This window comes from Leptopilina heterotoma, unplaced genomic scaffold (assembly GCF_015476425.1).
Source record: "Leptopilina heterotoma isolate Lh14 unplaced genomic scaffold, ASM1547642v1 Lhet_6, whole genome shotgun sequence".
In the NCBI taxonomy this organism is placed as follows: domain Eukaryota; kingdom Metazoa; phylum Arthropoda; class Insecta; order Hymenoptera; family Figitidae; genus Leptopilina; species Leptopilina heterotoma.
Window position 1 is genome coordinate 981268 of NW_025111137.1, and position 24152 is coordinate 1005419.

The 24152-nt window shown below is 28.7% G+C and overlaps 1 protein-coding gene across 10 annotated transcripts in view; it reads right to left on the reverse strand.

Moving 5' to 3' along the window:
* The window catches only part of LOC122509236 (mucin-5AC-like), a 659214-nt gene that overhangs the window by 301955 nt on the left and 333107 nt on the right, over window positions 1-24152 (reverse strand). For 2 of the 10 annotated variants that reach the window (XM_043623117.1, XM_043623116.1), the window contains exon 2: window positions 3221-3272. The exons of the other annotated variants lie outside the window; for them this stretch is intronic. The gene's annotated coding sequence lies outside the window, so the exon portion shown is untranslated. The remainder of the gene's footprint in view (window positions 1-3220; window positions 3273-24152) is intronic. 10 annotated transcript variants of the gene reach the window in all.

The window sequence follows — 24152 nt, forward strand, 5'->3', positions numbered from 1 at the left end:
TTGGTAACGAAAATAGAAGTTAAAATAATAGGAAAAATGAAAGTGAAAGTGAAAGTAAAAATGTATGTAAAATGCTAAAGAATGTAAGAAAACAGTTAAAATGAAAATGAAAGAGAAAATGAAAATGAATGTAAAAATAAATGTAAAAATTAAAGATAAAATTCAAATGAAAGTGAAAATTAATGTAAAAATGAAAGAAAAAATGGAAATAAAGGTAAAAATGAAAGTTTAACTGAAATATAAGGAAAAGGCAAATGATAATGTAAAAATAAAATGAAAACAGTAAAAATGAAAATGAAAGAGATAGTGAAAGTGGAAATGAATGTGAAAATAAATGTAAAAGTGAAAGATAAAATGCAAATGAAAGTGAATATAAAAGAAAAAGGTAATATATATGTGAAAGTGAAAATAAATAAAATGATAGCTAAGAGGTAAATGAAAGTGATAGAAAGAAAGATGTAAATGAAAGTGAAAATGAAAGTGAATATAAAATAAAAAGATAATATGTAAGTGAAAGTGGAAATAAATGAAATGATAAATAAAAGGCAAATGAAAGTGATAATAAAAAGAAATATGTAAATGAAAGTAAAAATAAATGTAGAAACGAAAGTTAAATTAAAAATAAACGAGGAAATTTAAATGAAAGTGAAAATAAAAATAAAAATAAATGTGAGTACACTGAAAAAAAATTATTTGAATCAAATAACTATTTACTTGTTTATTATCGAATAAATATTTATTTGAATATAATAATTTTTATTTAAGTCAATTAAATGGTATTCACTTTAAATACTGAAATTATTGCTTCAAATAAAAATTTATTTGACTAAAATAAAATTGATTTGAAATTATAAGATTGATACTATCACTCGGTTCTATTAATAATTAGGAAAATGTAAATGAAATTGAAAATAAGTGTAAAAATGTGTGTGAATACAATGGAAAAAATCATTTTATACAAATAATAATCGATTTATTTAAATAAAATAATTTTTTTTCGGTTCATAAATATAAAAGTAAAACTCAAAATAAAATTATATAACTGACCCCTATAATCTTGATTGGGGCCAAATAGAAACACATGTCAATTGAATATATCAAGCATGGAGTGGGAGAAGTTCATATATAGACACTCTCATCGACAATTGAAACTTCATTCAAGTAACTTGAGAGAGCATCGAAATTTCAACTAAAATCAGGGCATCGAATCGACATCCGTCATGCAACGTCAGTCGATGGAAACCCAAGCCACTTGATGGTAATTCTTTGGCTGGCATGCGACTGCCACTCGAACAACACGACATCGCACGAAACCAAAGTTTTTATTCTTTGCCTAATTATAACATGTGCACGACACCCTCATCTATGTTCCAGATATGCTTTCTTTTCTAACGGATATGTAAACAACCCGCCTTTTTTTTCCTTTCTTTATTATATAGCTCAACATCTTTTTTTTGCGCAATGCTCAATTCGAATTTTTTCTTTCAAGTTCTTTATTATTTATTCATTTTTATGTTTTTATTTATATTTTTATTTTCATTTATATTTCTGTTAAAATTTTTATTTATATTTCTATTTATTTATTCGGTACGAATTTTTGTAGTTACAAAGTTTTCTTTTTTGTTTACAATTTTTTATTTTTTACAAGGAGAAATTTACTGTCTTAGAAAGAATATATTGATTCGGTAACTTAATTTCTTCTTTGACTTTCATTTTCACTTTCACTTTGACTGATTTATATTTCCACTTTCCATTTGACTGTTTTCTATTTTCACTTTAGTAGATTTTTCTTTTCAGTTTAATTTGAACTTTACATTTTTATTTTAACTTTCATCTTAACTTTCATTTTGACTTGAACACGTTTTTGTTTTCACTTTTATTTTTAATTTCACATTTAAAGTTTTATTTCAATTCTATTTTCATTTTCACTTCTGTAGAAAACAAAAATCAAAATATGTCAAAGTGAAAATGAATGTAAATGTAGAAATCTATTAAAGTGAAAAGGACAGTGAAAATAACAATTTAAAAATAAAAATCGTTCAAAGTGAAAATGAAAGTCAAATCAGAATTAAAATTACTTAACCAAGATGAAAAAGTTCTATAGAATTTTTCCAATTAAAAATAACTAAAATTTAGTAGAGTTCATGTAGAAATTCAGTAGAATCGTTCTAGTGAAATTCCATAAAATATTCACTAGAATCTATATAGAATGATTCTAGTGAAATTCTATAGAACTTTTTCATCTGGGAATCAACACCCTGTTCTTATTAATTTAATTTATTTGTAACTTAATTAGTAACCTAAAACGAATTATCAAAATTAATCGAAAGAAAGATTGAAATACTTTAAAAATATTAAACGACAATGCAAACGTTGAGAAATAAAAATTGCATAGACAAATTTTAGATGGTTATCGCAGCTTTTTACAGCCTTACACCTAATAAATCACTCCATCATAATAAAAGCGATATATAATGGTCAAATTTTCTTTTCTTCTATAATAAGCGATTTAATCTAACATTATACATGAAAATAGAGAGGGAGAAAGAAAGGAAGAGAAAAAAGAAAAAATAAAAAGAGAGAGAGAGACAAAAAGAAAAAAGTAAAAGAAGGCAAGAGAGTAATAAGGAGAAAAAGAAGGAAAGAAAGAGAGAGGAAAATACAGAGAAAAAGAATTTGAGAAAGAGAGAGAAAGAGAGAGAAATAAAATCTGCAGGGCCGAGGTATAAAATTAGAAAGTACAGGTAAAATGATAAAGTATGTGTGCGGTGTGACGCATTTAAAAGACCATGATTTTCTGGTGAAAGCTCGCGTTCACCTCGCCGAGGGGTGATCGCAAGCCTGCCGAAGTACTCGCTCCGTTTAGCTGCAACCTGGCAATTACCTGTAGGGCATAATTGTCATCCCTTACGTTTTCCAACCCCTGGTTGTATGTACGGACTGCTATTCCCACCCCCCGAGGGGGGCGTAGGGTCACGCGAGGCCGTGCCTGTCGCAGAAGTCCACGCGACCCAAGCCACGCAATACCGAAACAAAACATAGCTCGACTTGCCTTTACCTATATCAGATTACTAATTACCAATTTACCCCCCTTTCCACTCTTTCCTTTTTTTCTTTCTTCACCAAAAAACATATTTCTCATATTTTAATTCAATATCATAATTCTTATTAATATATGTGAAAACTTTTTATTTTAATTTTCCGAAAAAGAAAAACTTACCAACTAACGATCTTGGGGTTGTTAAGACACTGTATTGCAGTTGAACATTTACCTGTAACAAGAAATGGAAATTTTTTGTTAATTTAAATAATACAATAAAATAAAAAACACAAAATAATATTATTTGATAATATTTAATAATATTTTTAATGAAAATACTTTTTTTGTAAATAGAAAAATTGCTGGGATGAGGCAAGGCCCTATTTCCGCCCTGTTTGGATCCTGATTGAAACTGCTCGGGCCGAACAGTGCATTTCATTTCCGATCGGTAGTAGTTTAGGAAGCAAAAAACTCCATGTAAAAATTATCCTATCTGGTCCTAATGTGGTTTAAAATATCTTGCCAGGTCAGGGCCTTATCTGGGACTAAATTTTACTCTGACTGAAAAATGATCACTTTCTTTTGTTCCTATTGAAGCCAGACCAGTATTTTTGCACGAGAATTAGTGAAAAAAAGGAAGTCCTACGATTACAATCACGCCCTTACTAAGACCCGATAGAGCCAGGTCAGAACCAAGTGAGACCTTAACAATACATTCCCAAGTGGACCCACTTCCGGAAACAATAATTTGATTAATGCTACAAAATGAATTACTGCTTCAAACTAATTACAATTATGCCCTAATTAAGCCCTGATAGAGCCAGGCTAGGCTCAAGTCTGTCCTTGTATTTCATTCCCAATTGTTACAACTTCTTGAAATGAAAAACAATTAGCGAAATGCACAAAATAAGCGGTCACAATCTGAAAAATACTAGATAATAAACGAATTACTATCATGTCCCGATTAAACCATAAGAAGTCCAAGACTGGCGTCATATTTCATTCCCAATTACTACTACTTCCGGAAATGAAAAAATAATTATTAAAATTCACTAAATAAATGTCTGCACTCTACAAAATACTCGAAAATAGACGAATTACAATCACGCCCTGACGAATTCCCGATATAACCCGATCAGGCGAAAACCGGGCTCATGTCTGGCAGAGTCTTTAATTCCATATTGTAACCAATTTTTGATTATTTCCACATATATATATTCGAGATAGAAAATTCTAGAGAGGAAGATGAGCCCTGATATAGAATATACATATAGATGAGAGGAAGCGAAAGGTAGACATAATTGCGAAAATTAATTATTGCCATGCACTACTGTCACGTGTCTCATGTCAGTAATTAGCCGACGGACATAATTAAAAGCTCTGCGCGACATTAATAATATCGCTTTTTCGACTCAGGTTTTGACATTGCGAATAATAAAGCGTCAAGGATGAAATGTTTCGCTCATAAAAATTGTCTTTAATCAAAGGATTAAAAATGAAATCGTTATAAAACAGTCAAACTTCTTATCGCTGAGCAATAAAACAAAGAAAAAAGCTCTCTCCCGTTTTTTTCAATCAATTCGACGAATTTTAATTTTTCACATTTCGTACTTTTTACCTGAGGAAAAAACGGAGATAAACCAGAAATCTAATGAAGCATGCAACAATTTTTTTTTAATAATAATTTGTATCTTGGTTTTAGTAAGGGTTGAGGATAGTTTTTTCAACTTCTGGAAAGGCCCTAGTTAGAGACAAACAAAAGACAAAGTTCGGCGCCGTCGAGACAATCATGTTCCAAACTAGGTCCAGATCGGGCAGAGTATTTCAAACCAAATTGGGGACAGTTTTGACCTTTTCGACCCAAGAGGACAATGTAGCGAAGAAAAGCGAAAATTTGGCCTCTATGGGCAAATATGGCTCAGACTAGGTACAAACCCGGCAAAGTATTTCAAACCTAATTGAAAATAGTTTTTTTCTTTTTCCACTCTTATAAATAATTCTTGATCTTCAACTCTAATTTTTTCTCTGCTATTTTTTTATTATTTTGTAAAAGAACCTTAAATTTAATATCACTTTTAACAGCTAGAATAAATAGAAAACTAAAAATATTTTAAAGATAATGAAAAAGTCGCTGAAGAAAATAAGATTTTCGTGCCTTGAAAAGAAACAGCCAACTTTCATATCATGGAGAGTGTATAATTCAATAGAAATAATTTAAGCGATCTCATTATATTTGAATACAGAAGAAAATGATGAAATTTTGCAAAACACGCGGGTCTATCTTGCACTTAGGCGCAATCACGAAACCAATTGGAATCGGTAAATACTCGTTTGGGTGCGAAGGTTAGGTAAAGTCGACTGGGGCGATACGAATGGGAAATCGGGGATGAGAGTGTTTAAAGGGAATGTTAGAGAGAAAGAGGGGGTGGGGGGGAATCTTGAATGTGGTTTCAGAGTCGATATCAGTCAGATATGTCCTTAAAGCATGCGAATGTAATCATACTCCTCTAAAACGATCTTAATACCGATATATCTATTCGCATGTTGGTATTTGCAAACCATAATTTCCCTTATGTAACCAATGAAATGGTAATAGTGTTTGCCACCTATCTAATTTCCCCCACATCAATCATCTCAAGAGTATCAAGAATTGCCAATTTATTTTTTTTTACAATTACGTCCTTTATTTCGTTCTTCTATTAGTAATTTCTTGTATCTTACTGTTCTAGGTGTGAAATATTTAAAATTACAGTAAATATTTTATCAGAATTTTACGAAAACTTTACTGTAAGTTTACTAAAATGTTTAAAAAATATTTATGCTAAAATTTTATTAAAATTTTTATTAAAGTTTTAGTAAAATTTGTACTAAAACTTTACTAAAATGTTTGCTACAAGCTAGCTAACCATTTTATGAAAATGTTTACTGAAACTTTACTAGCAAGTTTACCAAAACTTTTAAAAAATATTTATGCTGAAACTTTACTAAAACTTTTATAAAAGCTTTAGAAAAATTTATACGAAAAATTTACAAAAATGTTTAGTAAAATGTTTCAAACCATTTTTCGAAAATGTTCATTAAACCTTTACTAAAAAATTTACGAAAACTTTTTGAAACCATTTTTCGACAATTTTTACTAAAATTTTATTAGAATATTTAACTAAAAATTCACTGAATTCTAAATGCATTTGCATATTTCAAAAGTTTAATAAAAATTTACTTAAACAATTTATTAAAATTTTTAATAAAACTTTACTAAAATATTTTGTAACAATTTCTGAACCATTTTTCTAAAATGTTTAATGAAACTTTCCCAAACCATTTTTCGATCATTTTCACTAAAAATCTACTAAAACATTTAACTAAAAATTCACTGAATCCTAATACAAATTGTAATAATTATTAAGTTATTCTGAAACTTTTAAATTCTAAAGCTTTACTAAAACGTTTAGTAAAATTTTTTTAAATCATCTTTCGCTAATTTTTACTAAAACTTTACTAAAATGTTTTACCACAAATTCACTGAATCTAAATATATTTGTACACGTCATTAATTTATTCTTAAACTTTACTAAAAATTTATTAAATCATTTTATGGAAATTTTTACCATAGGTTTACTAAAACTTTGCTAAAATTTACATTAAGACTTTACTAAAATTTATACTACAGCTTTACTAAAATTCATATTAAAACTTTACTACATTTTTTATTAAATCTTTACTGAAATTTTCATTAAAAATTTACTTAATCAATTTACTACAATTTTTCTTGAAACTTTCCCGAAATGTTTACTAAAAATGTACTAACACATTTTATTAAAATTTTGACCAAAACTTTACTAAAATGTTTACCAAAACTTTACTAAAATGTTTACTAAAACTTTACTAAAATATTTACTAAAAATTTACTGAACCATTTTTTAAAAATTTCTACTAAAACTTTACTGAAACACTTAACTTAAAATTTAGTGAAACTAAATGCATTTGTATACATTAAGATCATTAAAATTACACTCGATTTAATTTAGGCGTTTATAATTGTTCTCACATTCGCCCCCCAACGTTTTCTTGCACTTGCCTTAGGCTTATTTTGTGTTACGCGTTGTTAGATCCGACGTGATAAGTGGTTAAACATGCAGACATGTGATGTAAGCAGCCACTGTAGCAGAATCTTAACATAAACAAAATTTAATTAAAGTCTTATATTGTACAAACTTTCAACAACTCTAACAATAACTTTTCTAAATTAATCGACAAAATAAAAGCATTGAATTTTTTCGTTCCTTAAACCACCCAGCATAAGTCAATCAATTTTCTTTTAACTTTTTTTAATAAAAAAAAAAATTTTTTTTAAATTGTTCTGTCAAATTTTTAATTATTAATAAATGTTTAATATCTAATAAATTAATTAAATAAATAAAAATAAACTTTACTAAATGTTTATTTCCACTTTATTCGCTTTCATTCTCTACTTTCACTTTGACAGAATATTCAAACCGATTTGACCCCTTAATAAACTTTCATTTTCACTTTTATTTTTAATTTCATTTTTACTTTTGTAGATTTTTATTTTCACTTTCATTGTCACTTTCACTTCCAATTTCAATTGCATATATTTGCTTTCACTTTTATTTTCAATTTCACCTTAATAAATGTTTATTTTCACCTTATTCACTTTCATTTTCCACTTTCACTTTGACAGTAAAAGAAAATAAATAATTGTCAAAGTAAAAAGTGAAAATGAAAACGAAAGTGAAAATAAAAAATGTTCCAAAGTGAAAATGAGAATCAATCAAAGTGAAAGTAAAAATCTGTAAAGGGATAGTCAAAGTAGAAATCAAAGTAAATTTAAATTTACAAAATTTATTTCTGTTCTTGTTTGTATTTGTTAAATTCCAATTTATTATTAAGTGCATGCATTGCGTGAAGAATGCTGGAATAAATGAATAGAAAATGAAATAAAGTAAAGTGCAAATGATCAATTAGTAAATGAATTAAGACTAGACAGCAATAACCAAGCTCTGTATATAAAATGGCAATTTCAAAGTGAAATTGGACTTTAGGCAACTACCATAAATGGGGCATGGCATGTCGGACAAAATACTATATAACTGAACAATGGAGAAGAGAGTATGAGTATGAGGCAGTGAGGGGTGGAGGACGTAGTAGATGAATATGCCGAGGCTCTTCCTGGTTGGCTCTGATGTGGTCTGCGGACTGAGCTTAATAACCCTAGGCCCTCGACCTCGTCAAACAAACGCTCCTAACTGGTGCTTGCCTCTTTGCCATGGTCTTTGCTACCTCAACAATTGACTTCAACGAATAATGAAGATGTAAGAAAAATACTCAATGCAAATTCAACCGAATTAATAACTCATACTTTTATCATTATTCATCACTATTAACTGTTGAGTTGTACTATTTAATATTTCCTTACTCGTCAAACTGTTGTTATTTTTTTATCTTTCCCCACTCACTACTGTGAACCGTTAAACTATGGGCAAAGTATGGCGAACCATGAGAAGTAAAAGAAATAATATTCATATTTTCAAACTTACTCTTCATGGGAAAAGTATGGCCATACTTTGGCTATAGTTTAAAAATATGAAATATGCCATACTTTGCCCAAAGTTTAAAATTTTATCAGTAAACTTAAAAATACAAAAAAACCTTTTTCTCTTCTCCCTATGCTTTGACACACTTTGCCCATGGTTTAAAAATTTTTTAAATTTTGACCTTCTTTATAAAAATTAGTGCCATACTTCGCCATCCTTTATCGATAGTTTCCCATATTTTACCCATACTTCAATTTCCAAGTGAACTATTTAATAAAAAATAAAAAGTGAAATAAAAAAATCGTTTTAAATTCAAAACTGAGAACGGCTTCCAGAAAAGAGTGGGGGTATTGCGCGCGCACACTGCCGAACAAGGTAAACGAAACAATTTCATTTAAAATTACAAAAGTTTTACCTAATTTCAAAAAGGAAATTGTCATTTCTTTTTATTACGTTCTCATCACATGAGAAGGTATTATTTTTTCTTTTTTTTATTACAGAAAAGTATAAGGGTGGAGAAGATTTGTATCTTAAGTTCGTACATTGTTTGAATTTCTGTCTAGAGGGTCTCGCATTGAATGAGGTATCGAATTATATCGTTGCACCTGCATCACATTCGAGTGGGGGGCAATGCGAGTATGCACGATTTAAACGGAGTGCCTCATCGACTGGCACGAACTAGTACCAATATTAACCCTGCACCGACGACCCTCCTAAGAAAGCACATATAGGTTACTTTATATCAACTCGCAGGCAATTAATTCCGGACGCTAATACTCCAAAGATAAATTCTCAATTTTTCTTTGTAAAAAAAACAATTATCACAAAAATCATATCATGACAAAAAAAGATCGTAAAAATTAACATGAATATGATATAATTTTGAAAAATTAAATATATTGTTAAAGGCCACTTCTAACACTTCTATACTATAATAAATATTGTATTATAATTATATAATAATAAATATTGTATAATAATTACACAATGAAAAAATATTCTATAACCACTATTCTAAAATAAATATATTCTATAATAAATATTGTATAATATATACATTTGTTTATAATAAATATCTGTATAATAAATATTTGTAAAGTAAATATTTTATAATGAGGCATATTAGAAAAACGAACAGAAATAATTTATCTACAACACTTCTTGAGATGTGACAGTCTCCTATTTTTCTTATCTCGTCGAATGAGGTGGATTTTCTTCTCCCCGAGCAAAATTCTAATTGTGAGAGACAGTCTCAGGAAAATAGTAGACGTAAGTTGCTGAGAATCCACTATAGTTAGGGATATTTCAGCGCAGTGTCTTCTATAGCAGTAACCCATCCTCCTTTGCAGCTTTCTGTAACACCTATTCCAACCCCACTTTCTTGAGCTTTTCCCAAGCCGTACGCCTTACCCATTTTCCCTCCAACACTCGACTTAATTCCGAAAGCAAAATTAAGTACCCAGCCATGGTAAATATACAGTCACTAAATTTTCTATCGCAATTGGAAAACTATCCACTGGCAAAGTAAAACTAGGAACCAAAATACAATTGAAAATATTGTCTTTAATTCGCCAAATCACCTTGGAAAAACCATTAATAATTATTTTTTATTTGCAACACTATTAAAACGGTTCGGGATAGCAAAACATTGTAGCCCCCCTCCCAGCGCTTAATATTTTTTATACCTAAAGAAATTTTCATACTTATTTATTTTTACATGTGGATTATAGGAAAAATATAGTAAAGATGATTGGAGTTGATCTTCATAGTGCTTTCAGCGGGAAACGAATTTTTTTTATAAATTCCTGAAAACGTGTTTAGACCAAAAAAATCTGCTTCTTCCTCAACTGAATTAATTTGCAGTTGTTCGTAACTCGAAATTTTATTACTCCGAGTCTTAACGAAATACAGCCTAGTTTCGAGTGATAAATTTACTTTTTCGTGTATAAAATAAATATTTGCAACATTTTCAGCCGACAGGATTACACAAAGTACGGCTTCTTTGATTTATCGCGGTAACGAGTTCCACAGTTTGTGCCCACTAACAATGAATAATTTGTGATTGCGGTAGGGGTGGTCTGTATGCGACAAGAGCAAAAGAGGCGGGGGGAGAGAGAAGGGTGACCAAAGACCGTTTTACGACGCGGGTCGATTTGACCCCAATGAAGCATTGTCCTTCTCCTCAATTTGTTAAATATAATAAATTTCCTATTTTGGTACTTGTCCCATCGATGATCGTATTTTAATTTCAAATTTCTCTCTCTCTCTCTCTCTCTCTCTCTCTCTCTCTCTCTACAAAAAAAATTGTAATGCAATATTTTAATGACACAGTAAACTAAAAGGTAGTAAATTGCAGCTAAAATTGACGCATTTTCAAATGTTCGACTTTAATTAATTTTCTGAAGAAAAAAAGAAGAGACGAGAGTTTTGGAATAGTATATTTACAGTATTATTATAGTATTTACAGTATAATTATAGTATATTATAGTATATTTACAGTATATTTACAGTATATTTACAGCCTACAGTTTGTTCCAAAAAAAGTGCTCGTTCAAAAATTAGCAACTGCTAGCACTAGTTACGAACGATATTTTTCATAACAAGGTGCAAAAAACTGCCCTTTTTAGCACCGCGTTATGAAAAAAATATTAAATATATTAACTGTAATACTTTACTTTTTTCAAAACCGTAAAGTGCTAGACAATTTCGGTACCCCGGATAGTATTTAGAGGACAAAAATACATTAAAAACGACTACCATATCGAAAATAACAAAAAAAAATTATTTTTTGGATCTTTACCCCCACATTTTTTAAAATTATCTATTTTTTGGTCTTGCGCATTTCAAGGTTTTTTTTTGAAAACCGAAAAAAATATGTTCTTCCCTTTACCCTACTTTTAAATAAATTTTTTCCTCGTACAATTATTATTATAATATAAAAAGAAGTTCACTAAATTAAAATAAAATTCAATAAAAATGAAAATAAAAAAAAAATGTTTAAGCGAAATTATTTTTTTTTACATTTGTAAATATTTGAAATGAATAATAAATAAATAATAATGGTTGCTTGTGAAATGAATGATAGCGAATAAAATAATAAAGGAAATATTTAATAAGTGACTGTAATTTGAAAAGCGAAAACTCAATTAACTGGAATTACAAATAACAAAATGAAAATTCTACGACTATAATTCTAGAAGACAATGTTTTCACGCCCATATTTTGAGTCTCTTTATGAGATTAACACTCGTCCTGACAGTGCTAATTCGGTTGCCTGCAGTTGGCAATGAATGGGAGAAAAGTAGAGAAAGGGAGGAAAGTTAGAGATGATAGTCTTGGTCGCGAAAGCAAGGAGTTACCCGATACTCGAAAAGACTGTTGTGTACGTGACATTTGAAAGCTGTAGACAGAGAACTCACACCTTGCCTCACTATTCTGTCTTCGAATGTCCTTTATCTCTCTTTTCCTCTCTCACTCTTTCGCAACATTCTCCTTTTTCCCTCAAAATCCTTTGGGGATTGCTAATCGCAAGCGACATTTACAGAGAGATCAACGTCACTTTCGAGAATGTCTCCGAAACACGACAACGAACTTATCACCATTTCGTTAATAATCTCTCCTCCCGTGGATATATTTTCCTAGTCGAGAAAAATCAACTCAAGTTATCAAATTAACTCTCACTTGTTTCTGGAGATGAATTCAATTATTACTTTCATGAAGAGAACATTTCCCACTATGGACTTTGGTTGGAGTAGAATAAAAAATTTCTACAATGCTCTACTATTATTTATTTATTCTATTTATTTAAATATGAAAAAATTATTCAAAAAAATGTGCGCAGCAGTTTGCCAAAGTCGAGAATTTCTACGCATTACTGTCACTATTTTTTAGTTTTTAAATTAAGAACAGCATATTTTTCGCCTACAGATGTAAAATTTGAAATAGAAAACATTTTTTTAGGAAAACTATTGAAAAGAAACTATAAAACAAAATAAAACTATGAAAATAAAATAAAACAAACTATAACAAAGAAAATTGAATAAATAAATATTAGGTAATTCACTAATAGCGAAATGTTTTTTACGAATAATTGAACATTGAATATTTTGAGAAAGAGATCGTTTAGCTGAGAGTAACTTTTGCCAAGGAAATGTGAATATGATGAGATTAGGCAGTGGGCAAAGAAGAGAGAATATACAGCAAATGAACGAAGTTGTCTCATGTTACGCCGTAGGCAGGGACAGCTCATTAATATTTAGACGTATTTTGAGCGGCGAACCTTCACTATTACGTGTAGAGCACCTTCACGCCAACATTCCCATTTTAACCATCCACCTCTCTCTCTATATATATATATATATTTTCCCATCCTTGACTTTATACATAATTATTCGCGTGAGATTGGCGAGTACCAGCAACGTACCCATGCTTACACATATTATACTTACAGAGATCCTGACATTAATTCTATCATCGCAATTCGACCAAGTTTTGGATCGAAAAAGAGAAGAGAAAACAGAATACAAAAAAGTAAAGCAAAAACATTACGAAAGAAAAACAAAATCAAACAAAAAGAAACGATGAAAACAAAATAGAAAAAGAAAAAAGAAACTAAGTACAAAAGAAAGAAAATAGAATCCGAATACAATAAAAGAAAAGAAACATTATTACAAGATGAAAAATAACAAAAAGGAAGAGAACAAAATCAAAAGGAAATTAAATAAAATAATAAAGACAACAAAATACAAAAGGAAAAATGAAACCACATACGAAAAGAATAAGAACAAGATACAAAAAGATAGGGAAGAAAATACAAAAAGAAAAATGAAACCAAATACGAAAAGGAAAATAAAGTACAAAAAACAAAAAGAATAAACAAAACAAATAAGAGAAAATGAAACAAATATGTAAAAAATTAAACAAAATAAAACGGAAGGAAGAAAGCAAAATCCAAAAAGAATAAAGAAACTAAAAAAGGAAAGAAAGCAAAATAAATAATGAAAAATGAAACCAAATATTAAAACAAGAAAACAGCATGCAAAGAAAAGCAAATACAAAAAGAAAAAAGAGGCCATATTAGAAAAGGAAAACGAAAAATGAAACCAAGTACGATTTGAAACTTGAAAAAAATAAGATAAAAAGGAAAATAAAATATAAAAAGGAAAAACAAGAAAGAGAAATAAACAAAATGCAAAGAGAAAAAATATAATATAAAAAAAGAGAAAGGAAAATAATATACAAAAAGAAAAGAAAAATCAAATACAAAACAAAAGAAAACAAAATTCAAAAATAAAATAATAATAAAAAAGGCAGAAAATAAAATATACAAAAAGAGAAAAAGAACAAATAAGAAAAACGTAAAGAAAATCCAAAAAATAAAGAAAAAAGAAAAAGAACGAAATACTAAAAGAAACCACATTATAAAGAAAGAAAAAAGAAAACAAAGTACGAGTAAAAAGAAGGAAAACCAAAATAATATAAAAAGGAAATAAACAAAATTCAAAAATAATGAACAGAAAGAAAAGAAAATTCAAAAGGGAAGCCAATCGAAAAATATATAGGGTAATGTCACCTTGAGTGGACCGCCTAAGCTTTTTTTCTAAAAAATTCTTTATGACAGCAAATTAATCGGAGGTTTCTATTCCAAGCTTTAGTTTAGATCCCTAGATAAATGTTTTTACCATAATAGCATTGATTTTTTTTTATTTGGGAAAAACAATTGACTTTAAAAAAATAGCTCATTTTTAAGGAATGAAAAAAGTGTAACCGTGGGTGGACCACTCTTAAAAAATTGTAAAAGTTATTCTAAATTCTTTAATGTATTTAATATTTCTGATATATTGAAACAAAATTTATGCTTATGCAGCTTCAGACCATGATTGTGTCGCAATGTTTACAAGTGAAACCATTTTCAATAATTTTAGCACATATCACATCAAAATCACAAAAAAATTAATAAAGAACATAAAACAGTTTCAAACCAATTTATTGTCAATTTATTTCCATAAAAATGGTAAACTGACATTAAAAATATAAAAAACAGTCAGTCCACTCATGGTTATAAACAGTGGTCCACTCATGGTGACATGCAACTTTTTATGGCAGCCAGCAAAATTTTTTTTTCAGTCAAAATAATCACTTAATTAAACTAAGACAATCAATTTCAATGTCCAAAGTAGTAGGAAAAAAATAAGTTACCTTTTAAAACTTAAATTTTACACTACTTTTACACTTCCGAATCACTTCACTCATTGTAACAGCGACTTCTTTTTTGGTTTGTGTTCTTAAAAATGCGTTACATCAAACAATAACGTGTATGATTATCGCGGAACATAAATTCTTATACTGTTTCTAGGTGCGGTGCTGCTATTTGTTTTATTTATTTCACGTTTCCGTTGTCAGATAACTTAAAAACTCATGTGGTCCACTCAATGTGACATTACCCTAATCGAGTAAAAAACGTCATCATCTCATCAATCAAATGTCATCTATCCTCACATTTCGAATTCACGACAAAATCAATTAAAATCACAAAATGTCTCGAGGCGTTTTGTTGTTGATTTCTTCTTTTTCATAACAAAAATTGTTTCTAAAGAGAGTTCTCGCAAAGAATTGTTTTTAATGTAATGAAATCCAAACAAAAAGTTTTGTAAAGTACTTGTACAGTTTCTGACTTCCAAAGTGCACGCAAACAGTTGTGTCAAATGAGTAGGAAACTTGCTGTATCATAATCTGAATAACAATTTTATAACTCGATCGAGCACTTGCCATGGGGTTTTGCTTATTTCTACAAAAGTTCGTGCAACTCGCAAGTTTTAGCGAGTCCTTTTCTTCTCTCCCCCTATTTATATATATGTGCTTTCATGAAAGAAAAAATATAATGTCGCTTGATGATTTGTGAACTGAACAGCAATAACTTGTTAACAGGAAATTTTTATTATTATCGTTTTTCATTTTTTTATTTGTTTTCTGAGTTGAAATTTTGATTCGAATTTCAGACATGGTCCAACCCTGACTTAAAAGTGCTATGTTCCCCTATTTTTTTAATTATTTCAATTTAATTATTTTTTAATTATTTATTTAACTTTTTAAAATAATTGTTCGTTTGGTCTTTTTTCTGTCTCTCTTCTTTAATTTCTATTTCATTATTTATTTAACTCTTTTAAATAATTGTCCGTTCGGTTTTTTTTTCCAATTATTGCGGAATAAAATTTAAAATTAACCTAAAAAATGGCTTCTATAAAGAAGCAAATGTAAAAATAAAATATTTAGATTTATATTTAAAAATCGAAAAAATAAATAAACTGACAATTTGGAAAAAAAGAATCACAAAATTTTGACTCAGACCATGTACTTAAAATTTTACCTCTTTATATAGAAAAATTTCTTTCTTAAAAATATCGTCATGACAATATTTTAAAATCCTCAAATTTTTATACCCCGTTTACCTGAAAAGTTGAATTAAAAGATTTCTATTTCCATTTCCGTTGGGAATATTAATTTTGTCTTTATAACCTGTCGTGGGCCTTGAGCATCTTTTTTCTCCTGACAACTCACAATTTTCCCTGATGGCTACATCTGTTTCTGCCATTTCCGCTTTTTATATCTCCTCTGCACCAACTCCAGATTCTTAAATCGTCTCGAAGAATTTTGTATCGAAGGAGTCAAAATAAAAAAAAAAAAGAAAGAAAATCTCATTAATCATTACCAAGAGAACCAAACTTTTAGCCGTGTCACGTTTCTTAAGGAGCAAGGAGGAATCTAATAAGAAGGAAATTACCCGCGACTTTGCATTAGCTTAGAGTCATTTGCTGTGAGAGGGAAAATTGACGCATTTTCAAATGTTTGACTTTAATTAATTTTCTGAAGAAAAAAAAAGAGACGAGAGATTCGAAAAATGTCAAATATTTAATAATAACTGTAATACTTTATTTACACTTTTCTCAGATTCTTAAAGTGCTAGGCAATTTTGGTTCTCGGGATTGTATTCAGAGGACAAAAGTACATTGAAAACGACTCCGATGTCAAAAATTAGAAAAAAATTATTTTTTGGATTTTTACCCCCCTTTTTTTAAAATTTTCAATTTTTTTTAGTCTTACGCAGAGAGGTCTTAAAGGACAAGTTTCGAGATTTTTTCCAAGACTTCATGGAAGTTTCCAGCCTATCAGGTTAAAGAGAGAAAATATTTTCAAAATTAAAAAAAAATGTTTTTCCCTTTACCTGCACTTTTTTTTAAATCTTATAGTGCTAGGCAATTTTGGTACTCGGGATAGTATTCAGAGGACATAAATACATTGAAATCGACTCCCATATCAAAAATAAGAAAAAAAATTATTTTTTGGATCTTTACCCCACTTTTTTCAAAATTCTCTATTTTGTTGGTGTTGCGCATACACGGAGAGAAGGGCGTAGTCAGATTAACTACTTGCGCAGTTAAATGTATACTAAACAGAATAGTCGATTTTGGACTGAGTAAACTGGTAGTAGGATTTACTAAACAGGCGTTTAGTCATTGTGACTACTCAGGAAAAAGTTAATTCAACTGCACAGAAAGTCAAATGGACTAAACTGTTTAGTAAAATGTAAAAATATTGAAATATTATTTTCTACATTTAATTTTGCAATAATTTCAATAGTAGTAGAAAGTCAACGTGAAATTTTTATATTTTAACAGAAAACAAAAACGTAATTATCACAAAAATTTCGAGCAGTTAATTTCCATATTTTTAAGAGGTTATGTTGACTTCTTTTGTAATCACTACAGAAATTATTTTTCAAATTAAATATAGAAAAATGCATTACTATTGGTAAACAAATGTTTGGCAATAATAGAAGCGTTTCGTTCAATTTCTAACCTCAAAATAAGCACTTCGTGAATATCTAAACTTACCTGCAAACGCATTAGCGCCATTTTGAAAACACAGTGTACTGCGCAGTGTTCTGTGAGTTTAACTAAGCATTCAGTGTCTTTGACAACACTGTTTAGTAAAATCGACTTTTTGTTTCAAGACTTCATGGAAGTTGCTAGCCTGGCAGGGTAAAGAGAGAAAACATTTTGAAAACTCAAAAAAATATGTTTTTTCCTTTACCCCCACTTTTTTCAAAAATCTTAATTTTTTTGGTCTTGTGGATAGGGATCTTAAAGTGCATGGTAATTTTTACTGCAAGACTTCATGGAAGTTGCTAGCCTGTCTGATTAAATAAAATAAAAAAGGTGAATTTTCCAGTAGGGGAGACCGAGGAGGAAAGTAACAAAAATCAGTTTTTTCATTGTAGCGTTTAAACTATTTAACGAATAATTTTTGTTGACACCTTAATTGAAAGCTTGGACTTTCACCTGTTAAATAATATTTGAATTAGACATTTAGATTAAATAACCAGTTCACAGTATGACTTTTTCACGACCTCTGCATTTGTTACTTTCCTCCTAACCCCCGAGTAACGTTATAGAATTATGGCTAATTTTACAATTTGAAGACTATTATTATTTAAAAATATTTTTATTATGAACTTAGAAAAATACAAAGATACTTAGAGTACAAATTGTACACGTTTGGCACAAATTTAATACATATTTAATAGAGCTGTGCAAAATTCGAACCGAACCGAGTTTAGTTCGGTTTTGGGGCGCCGAAATGTCGAATGTCGAATATTCGACATTCGAACTGGGCGACTAAAATGTCGAATTTTAGAATTCGACATTTTAGCGTACCAAAACCGAACAAAACTCGGTTCGGTTCGAATTTTGTAGTAACTCGAATGTCGAATATTCGACATCCGAACTAGGCGAAAAAATTCGAACAGTTCGGTTCGAATTATTTTGCACAGCTCTAATATTTAACACATTATGGTACATTAGTGTCTTCTAGATATTATCTTCTTATCCATATCATAGATAAAGCATCTAATTCCAAAAGTTGCGTACGTGCAATATTAAATTATTAAAGTAAGTTTTGGGAAAATGAAAAAAGAAATAGGATTTCTTTTTGGAGGGTTTGTTAAATACATATTGAAATATAAAAAAAAATTATTTAAAATTTTATAACAAAATGGCGGCGATAAATTTCATAGTCAAAATCGACTATTTTCTTATGACCAAAATGCGAGCCAAAATGTCAGGACAATTTTTTTTAAAGTTTAAGTCCTGAAACAGAAAGCAAAGAAATTTAATCATCTATATAATATAAACTTTGGTAGCACATATGAGATTTTTTATATTAATTCTTGTAAAAATTGCGCACTTTTTGAGTAAAATAATCGATTTTTTGCCAAAAAATAAACAGTAAATTCTTTATAAAATATAAAGTTTACATTGTGATTTTTTAACTTGAAAGTTGAAAAATCTATATGTACTTCCAAATTTTATAGTAAACAGATTATAAAATTTCTTTGTTTTTTGTTCTAGGACTTAAACTTTTCAAAAAAGTATTCTGGCCGTAAAAAATAGTCGATTTTGAACATAAAAATTTATTGCTACCATTTTGTTATATAATGTAAACAAAAAGTTTTTTTTCATAATTCAATAAGTATTTAATAAACCTTCTAAAAAGAAATCCCATTCCATTTTTAATTTTCTCAAAACAAATCATCAAATATATAGGTCTCTTTTTCTACCTCTAGAGTACCCCTTAAAAAAAGTAGCCAAATTTTTCATGTTTCATATTTTTGGCATTAAACAAAATAAACAATTAAACATTAATCTTTTAAAACATGAAAACAACTTTATCTAAAGTTTAAAAGCAAAAATTAACAATTATGACAAACATGAAATAAAACAAAATATGAACGCAGAATAAAAATGTTTTCTGGTTCAATAAATCATTTTTAAGTTACGTTAATATGTCAAAACGAAAGTCAATTTACTTGTAATTCATTATTTTTAACAAACAAAATCTAATCTGTAACTTTAAATATGATTTACTTCACTCATTTCATAAAGTATATATGCACAATATTGAAACGAGGAGGAAAGTAACAACGTGTTACTTTCCTCCTCACTCTATTTTTCAACAAAAAAGTTAAAATTACAGAAAAGTATTACACGTAATTTAAAAATACACTGTTACAACTTAAAGGCAGATAATTAAGCTACATAAAAGCGAAACGCACATTTTATAAAACTGAGTAATTAAAAAAATATGAGGTTTTAAAAATTCAAACGAAAACTTACTTTTGACGTATTTTTGTAACGTCATATCACTAGCGGACCTAACCTAACCGGAAATGCTCTTGCACACTATGGAGAACTTGTAGGGGGCACTACTGATTAAAAGAAAATTTTAACTTTGTATATCGGCTAATTTGTTTAAAAGCTATAAGCGTTGTTACTTTCCTCCTCGGTCTCCCCTATTTGTGTTTCGCTCGGCTTGAAGCATAGTTGCGTGTTACATAACATTATTGTGGCAACATTGCGCAGAAATATTGAGACACTATTGCGAATATTTCCAAGCAATATTGGAAATATTACCATACAATATTGACGCAATACTCTTGCTATAAGTTCTGGCATTAGGAATTGAAATTAAAGATTCAACAAAAATTTGATTTTATTTTTGAAAAAAGTATTTAAAAGCTGATCCTTTTTTCTCATTTTCTTTCAAAACGTGCATAAGAATTTTACTAGAGAGGACAGAAAAGACGTTGAAACGAGCTTAGAGTAAAGGAGAGAATCAAGTGCATTCGCCTTTTCTGAGGCTCCTAATCGATTGCCGCGAGTTTCAAACTTTATACCGCCACCCCAAGCTGCCGCCTTTTCCTTCTTTTCGCGAGGGTAGAAGTAAAAGAGGAAGTGAGTACAAGAAAACGAAGAGCATAGGCGGTGAGAGAGAGAGAGAGTACATGGGAAAAGAAGCGAAGATGCGAGGAGAGTCGGGGAACAAAGTCTGTAAATTTTCTTACATTTTATGAGCCATCAGAATTTCATAACCGCGAGCCAGCCCGCGTGGTACTTTGCACAAGAAAAGTTTCTCAGCTTATGTATCTCTCTCTCTGTTTCTCTCTTATTCTCTCCTCTATTTTCTCTCCTTTTCTCTTCTCTAGCTTTCTCTCTCCCTGTCTCTCCTCTCCTCCATCTTTTCACTCACATTTTTTCTATCCTCTTTAACACTACTCACTCTTTGAATCTTCTTCTCTCTTTATACTTTGATTGAGCCAAGAAAAACTAATATATAGGTCATCGAACCGTTGCTTATATTTTACATATTTTACAGACATTTAGAAAAAAATAGTTTAAGTTCTTAAAAAAATCTAAGTTATAGAGTTACAATTTTCTTAAAAGTATCAAATTGATACGAAAGTGAATCAAATTAATACCAAAAATTTAGATCAATTAATGATTTGAACCAGTTTTCTGGTGTCAATTTATTATAAAGAAGTACGAAAAGTATAAAAATTACAAAAGAGTGCAGAAAAATGTAGAAAAATATAAAAAAAACTAAAGCAAATATCGATAAGAACCAGAATAGTACAAAAAGGGGGAAAAATTAGAAAAAAAACCAGAAGATTACAAAAAAGTACAAAAAGGGATAAAAATAGAAAAAAATACAGAAGATTACAAAAAAGTACAAAAATATAGAAAAGTTTAGAAAATTTAAGAAGCGTCCAAAAAAAGTACAGAAAAAACTCAGAAGAGTACAAAAAAAGTATAGAAATAAATATAAAAGTATAAAAAATTATCAAGAAAATACCGAAAAGAACAGAGAAAATTTACAAAAAAGTGAAAAAAATACAGAAAATTTCAATAGAAAATTACTAGCTTTTAAAAAAAGTATAAAAAGTATCAAACTGATACGAAAGTGAATCAAATTAATACTTGAAGTTCCAAGAAAAAAGTTCCAAAATGAAAATATACAAAATTTATATTTCCACAGTACAAAAGTTCCAAAATCCAAAATGTCCAAAATATAAATTTACCAAAGTATAAAATTTCCAAAATAAAAATTTCCAAAATAAAAAGTGTTTGTTTGAAAAAATAAGTTTAAAAATGTAAATTGTAGCCGATGGCCCTTATATATCCGAGAATGTCATTATTATCCACATAATCTTGAAAATTTAGAACGATATTAAAAATCCTGTCTTCGGCGATTACCGCGAACATAAGTAACCTATAATGTTAGTTAATTTTAGTAATATTAGTTATATTTAGTTTTTTTCTATTTTTAAAACAATTAAATATATTTTATATAACTTTCCATCCGAATGCTTGCAATATAGAAATCCTTCGACATGTAAATACTTTTTTTCCGACTTGTAATATTTCTGACATAATTAATCAAAAATATAATTTCACTGTTTACTATTTTCTTATTTAAATAGAGTGTTTAATATACTTTACATAATTTAATACAATTTCACTTATTACTATTTTTAATTTGAATACAATTTTTAATTTCACAACATGATTTTGGAATGAGCACACGTCGAAGGACAATTTATGAAAATAACAACGATAATAACAACTGAAAGTTTCCTGACGTGAAGTTGCACTTTGAAATTTGAAAAATATTTAAAAAAAACAATGTTTGGAAAAAACGACGATTGGAAAAAAAATACTTTGGTAAAAATGGTCTTTGGAAAAATAATATTTTGGAAAAAATTTAATTTGGGAAAATAATAATTTGGGCCCTTCGGAATTGGAACTTTTGTTTTGGAACTTTTGACTCCATACCCAATTCACAAGTAATGGTGCGAACCATCTGAAAACTAAGCGTTGTGCTGCGAAATTTGATAATAATAATAAAAAATAAGTGTTAAGTGTTAAGAGTGAGGTGAAAAGTTATGGTTAACAATAAAAACAATTCAATCAAAATTAAAACGAGTCAAAACATATAAATAGCAGTAATTTAACAGTAATTTGACAGCATAATGTCATGGGGAATTAGAGATAATATAGACGCATTAGTTTTTTGAGGGATGCACAATAATATTTTCATTTCGTCACTATTAATTTTGATAACGCGTCAAGATAAATGTGATAGGTTTTCGTTTCTGATTAGCAAATATTGGAATTAAGAATAAAAGTCTGATGGAAGATTTATTTGTTGCGTGTATTGTGGTCGTGTCTTCGCGTGACTTCTATTTCTAAATGGTGCGTGTACATGTCGAAATCAACCTATCCCTTGTCGTATACACACAGTGTATATAGATTGACAACTCGTCACTCAATTTTTATCTTCAAATTAAAACAAATATTATTCACTGTTAACAATATTAGGATTAATATTATTCACTGAATGTATAGTAAATCTGTTGAATATTATATTCAACGGTGAATATATTGTTCGTCGAATATTAAAAGTGATAACAGTTTTATTATTTAACCGGATACTTAAATAAACCTTAAATTTAAATAAAAAGGGATTTTTAAAAACTCTGTTTAACTTAAAATTGATTTTTAATACAAATGACAAAATTTGAAAAATTCTAAATATTCTGTCTGACTTGAAACTAAGTTTTACTACTGAAACTTTAAATGCAAGATTATAGAGTCTAACAAGAAAATACTGTTTCTATTTTTAAAAATGTATTTATAATGTTACGATTTAATTAAAGTTGACGCATAATAATAATAATAATAATAATAATAATAATAATAATAATTTTATATTTATAAAATTAAGAGTCTGATAACTAATTACTTTTATTAATAATAATAGAAAAAAATTGTACTACCTTTTGTCTGATCTAATATTGACTTCTTTCACTGAAATTTCACTTCTACTAATATTAATAGAATAAAATTTGTACTATACTGATAGAAAAATTTAAAAAATCTTCTGTCTGACCTAATATTGACTTCTTCCACTGAAATTCCACTTCTTCTAATAATAATAGTAAAGATTTGTACTACTGATTGAAAAACTTAACAATTTTAAAAACCTTCTTTCTGACTTAAAGCTTATCTTTACTACTAATAAATATTTATTACTTAAAACAAATAATTAAGAAAATGATTAAATAAACGAACACTCTCAGTCAATTTACTAAAAAGAAAATTTCAAGCAAAATTCTGTTCGACTTAAAATTAACCTTCACTGTTAATAATACAAATGAAAAAAGTTTTGTCCGATATGAAGTTGACCTTTACTACTAATAACTTTACTATAAATAATAACAGAAATGAAAAAAATAGCTATCTATGTTGACTTCTCTTATTAATAACAAAATATTAAAAAATTAAAAAGTTCTGTCTGACGTGAAGTTGACATTTACTACTGGTACAAAAATGAAAAAATTCTGTTCGACCTGAAATTGACCATTATTACCTACTAATAACAACATTTTTTAAAACTTAAATGTTCTGTTTAACATGAAGTTGACTCTTACTACTAAAAAAGAAAAATTTACAAGAATATTCTGTCTGACTTGAAGTTGACCTTTACTACTAATAACAAAAAAATCCTGTCCACCCGACCTAAAATTGACCTTTGCTACTAATAACAAAAAAAAAAATTCTTTCCGACCGGAAGTTGACATTTAATATTAATGACACTTGATTACCATCTTACAAGAAATATTTAATATTAATAACAATTTTTTTTTAAATTATTAAGTTCTG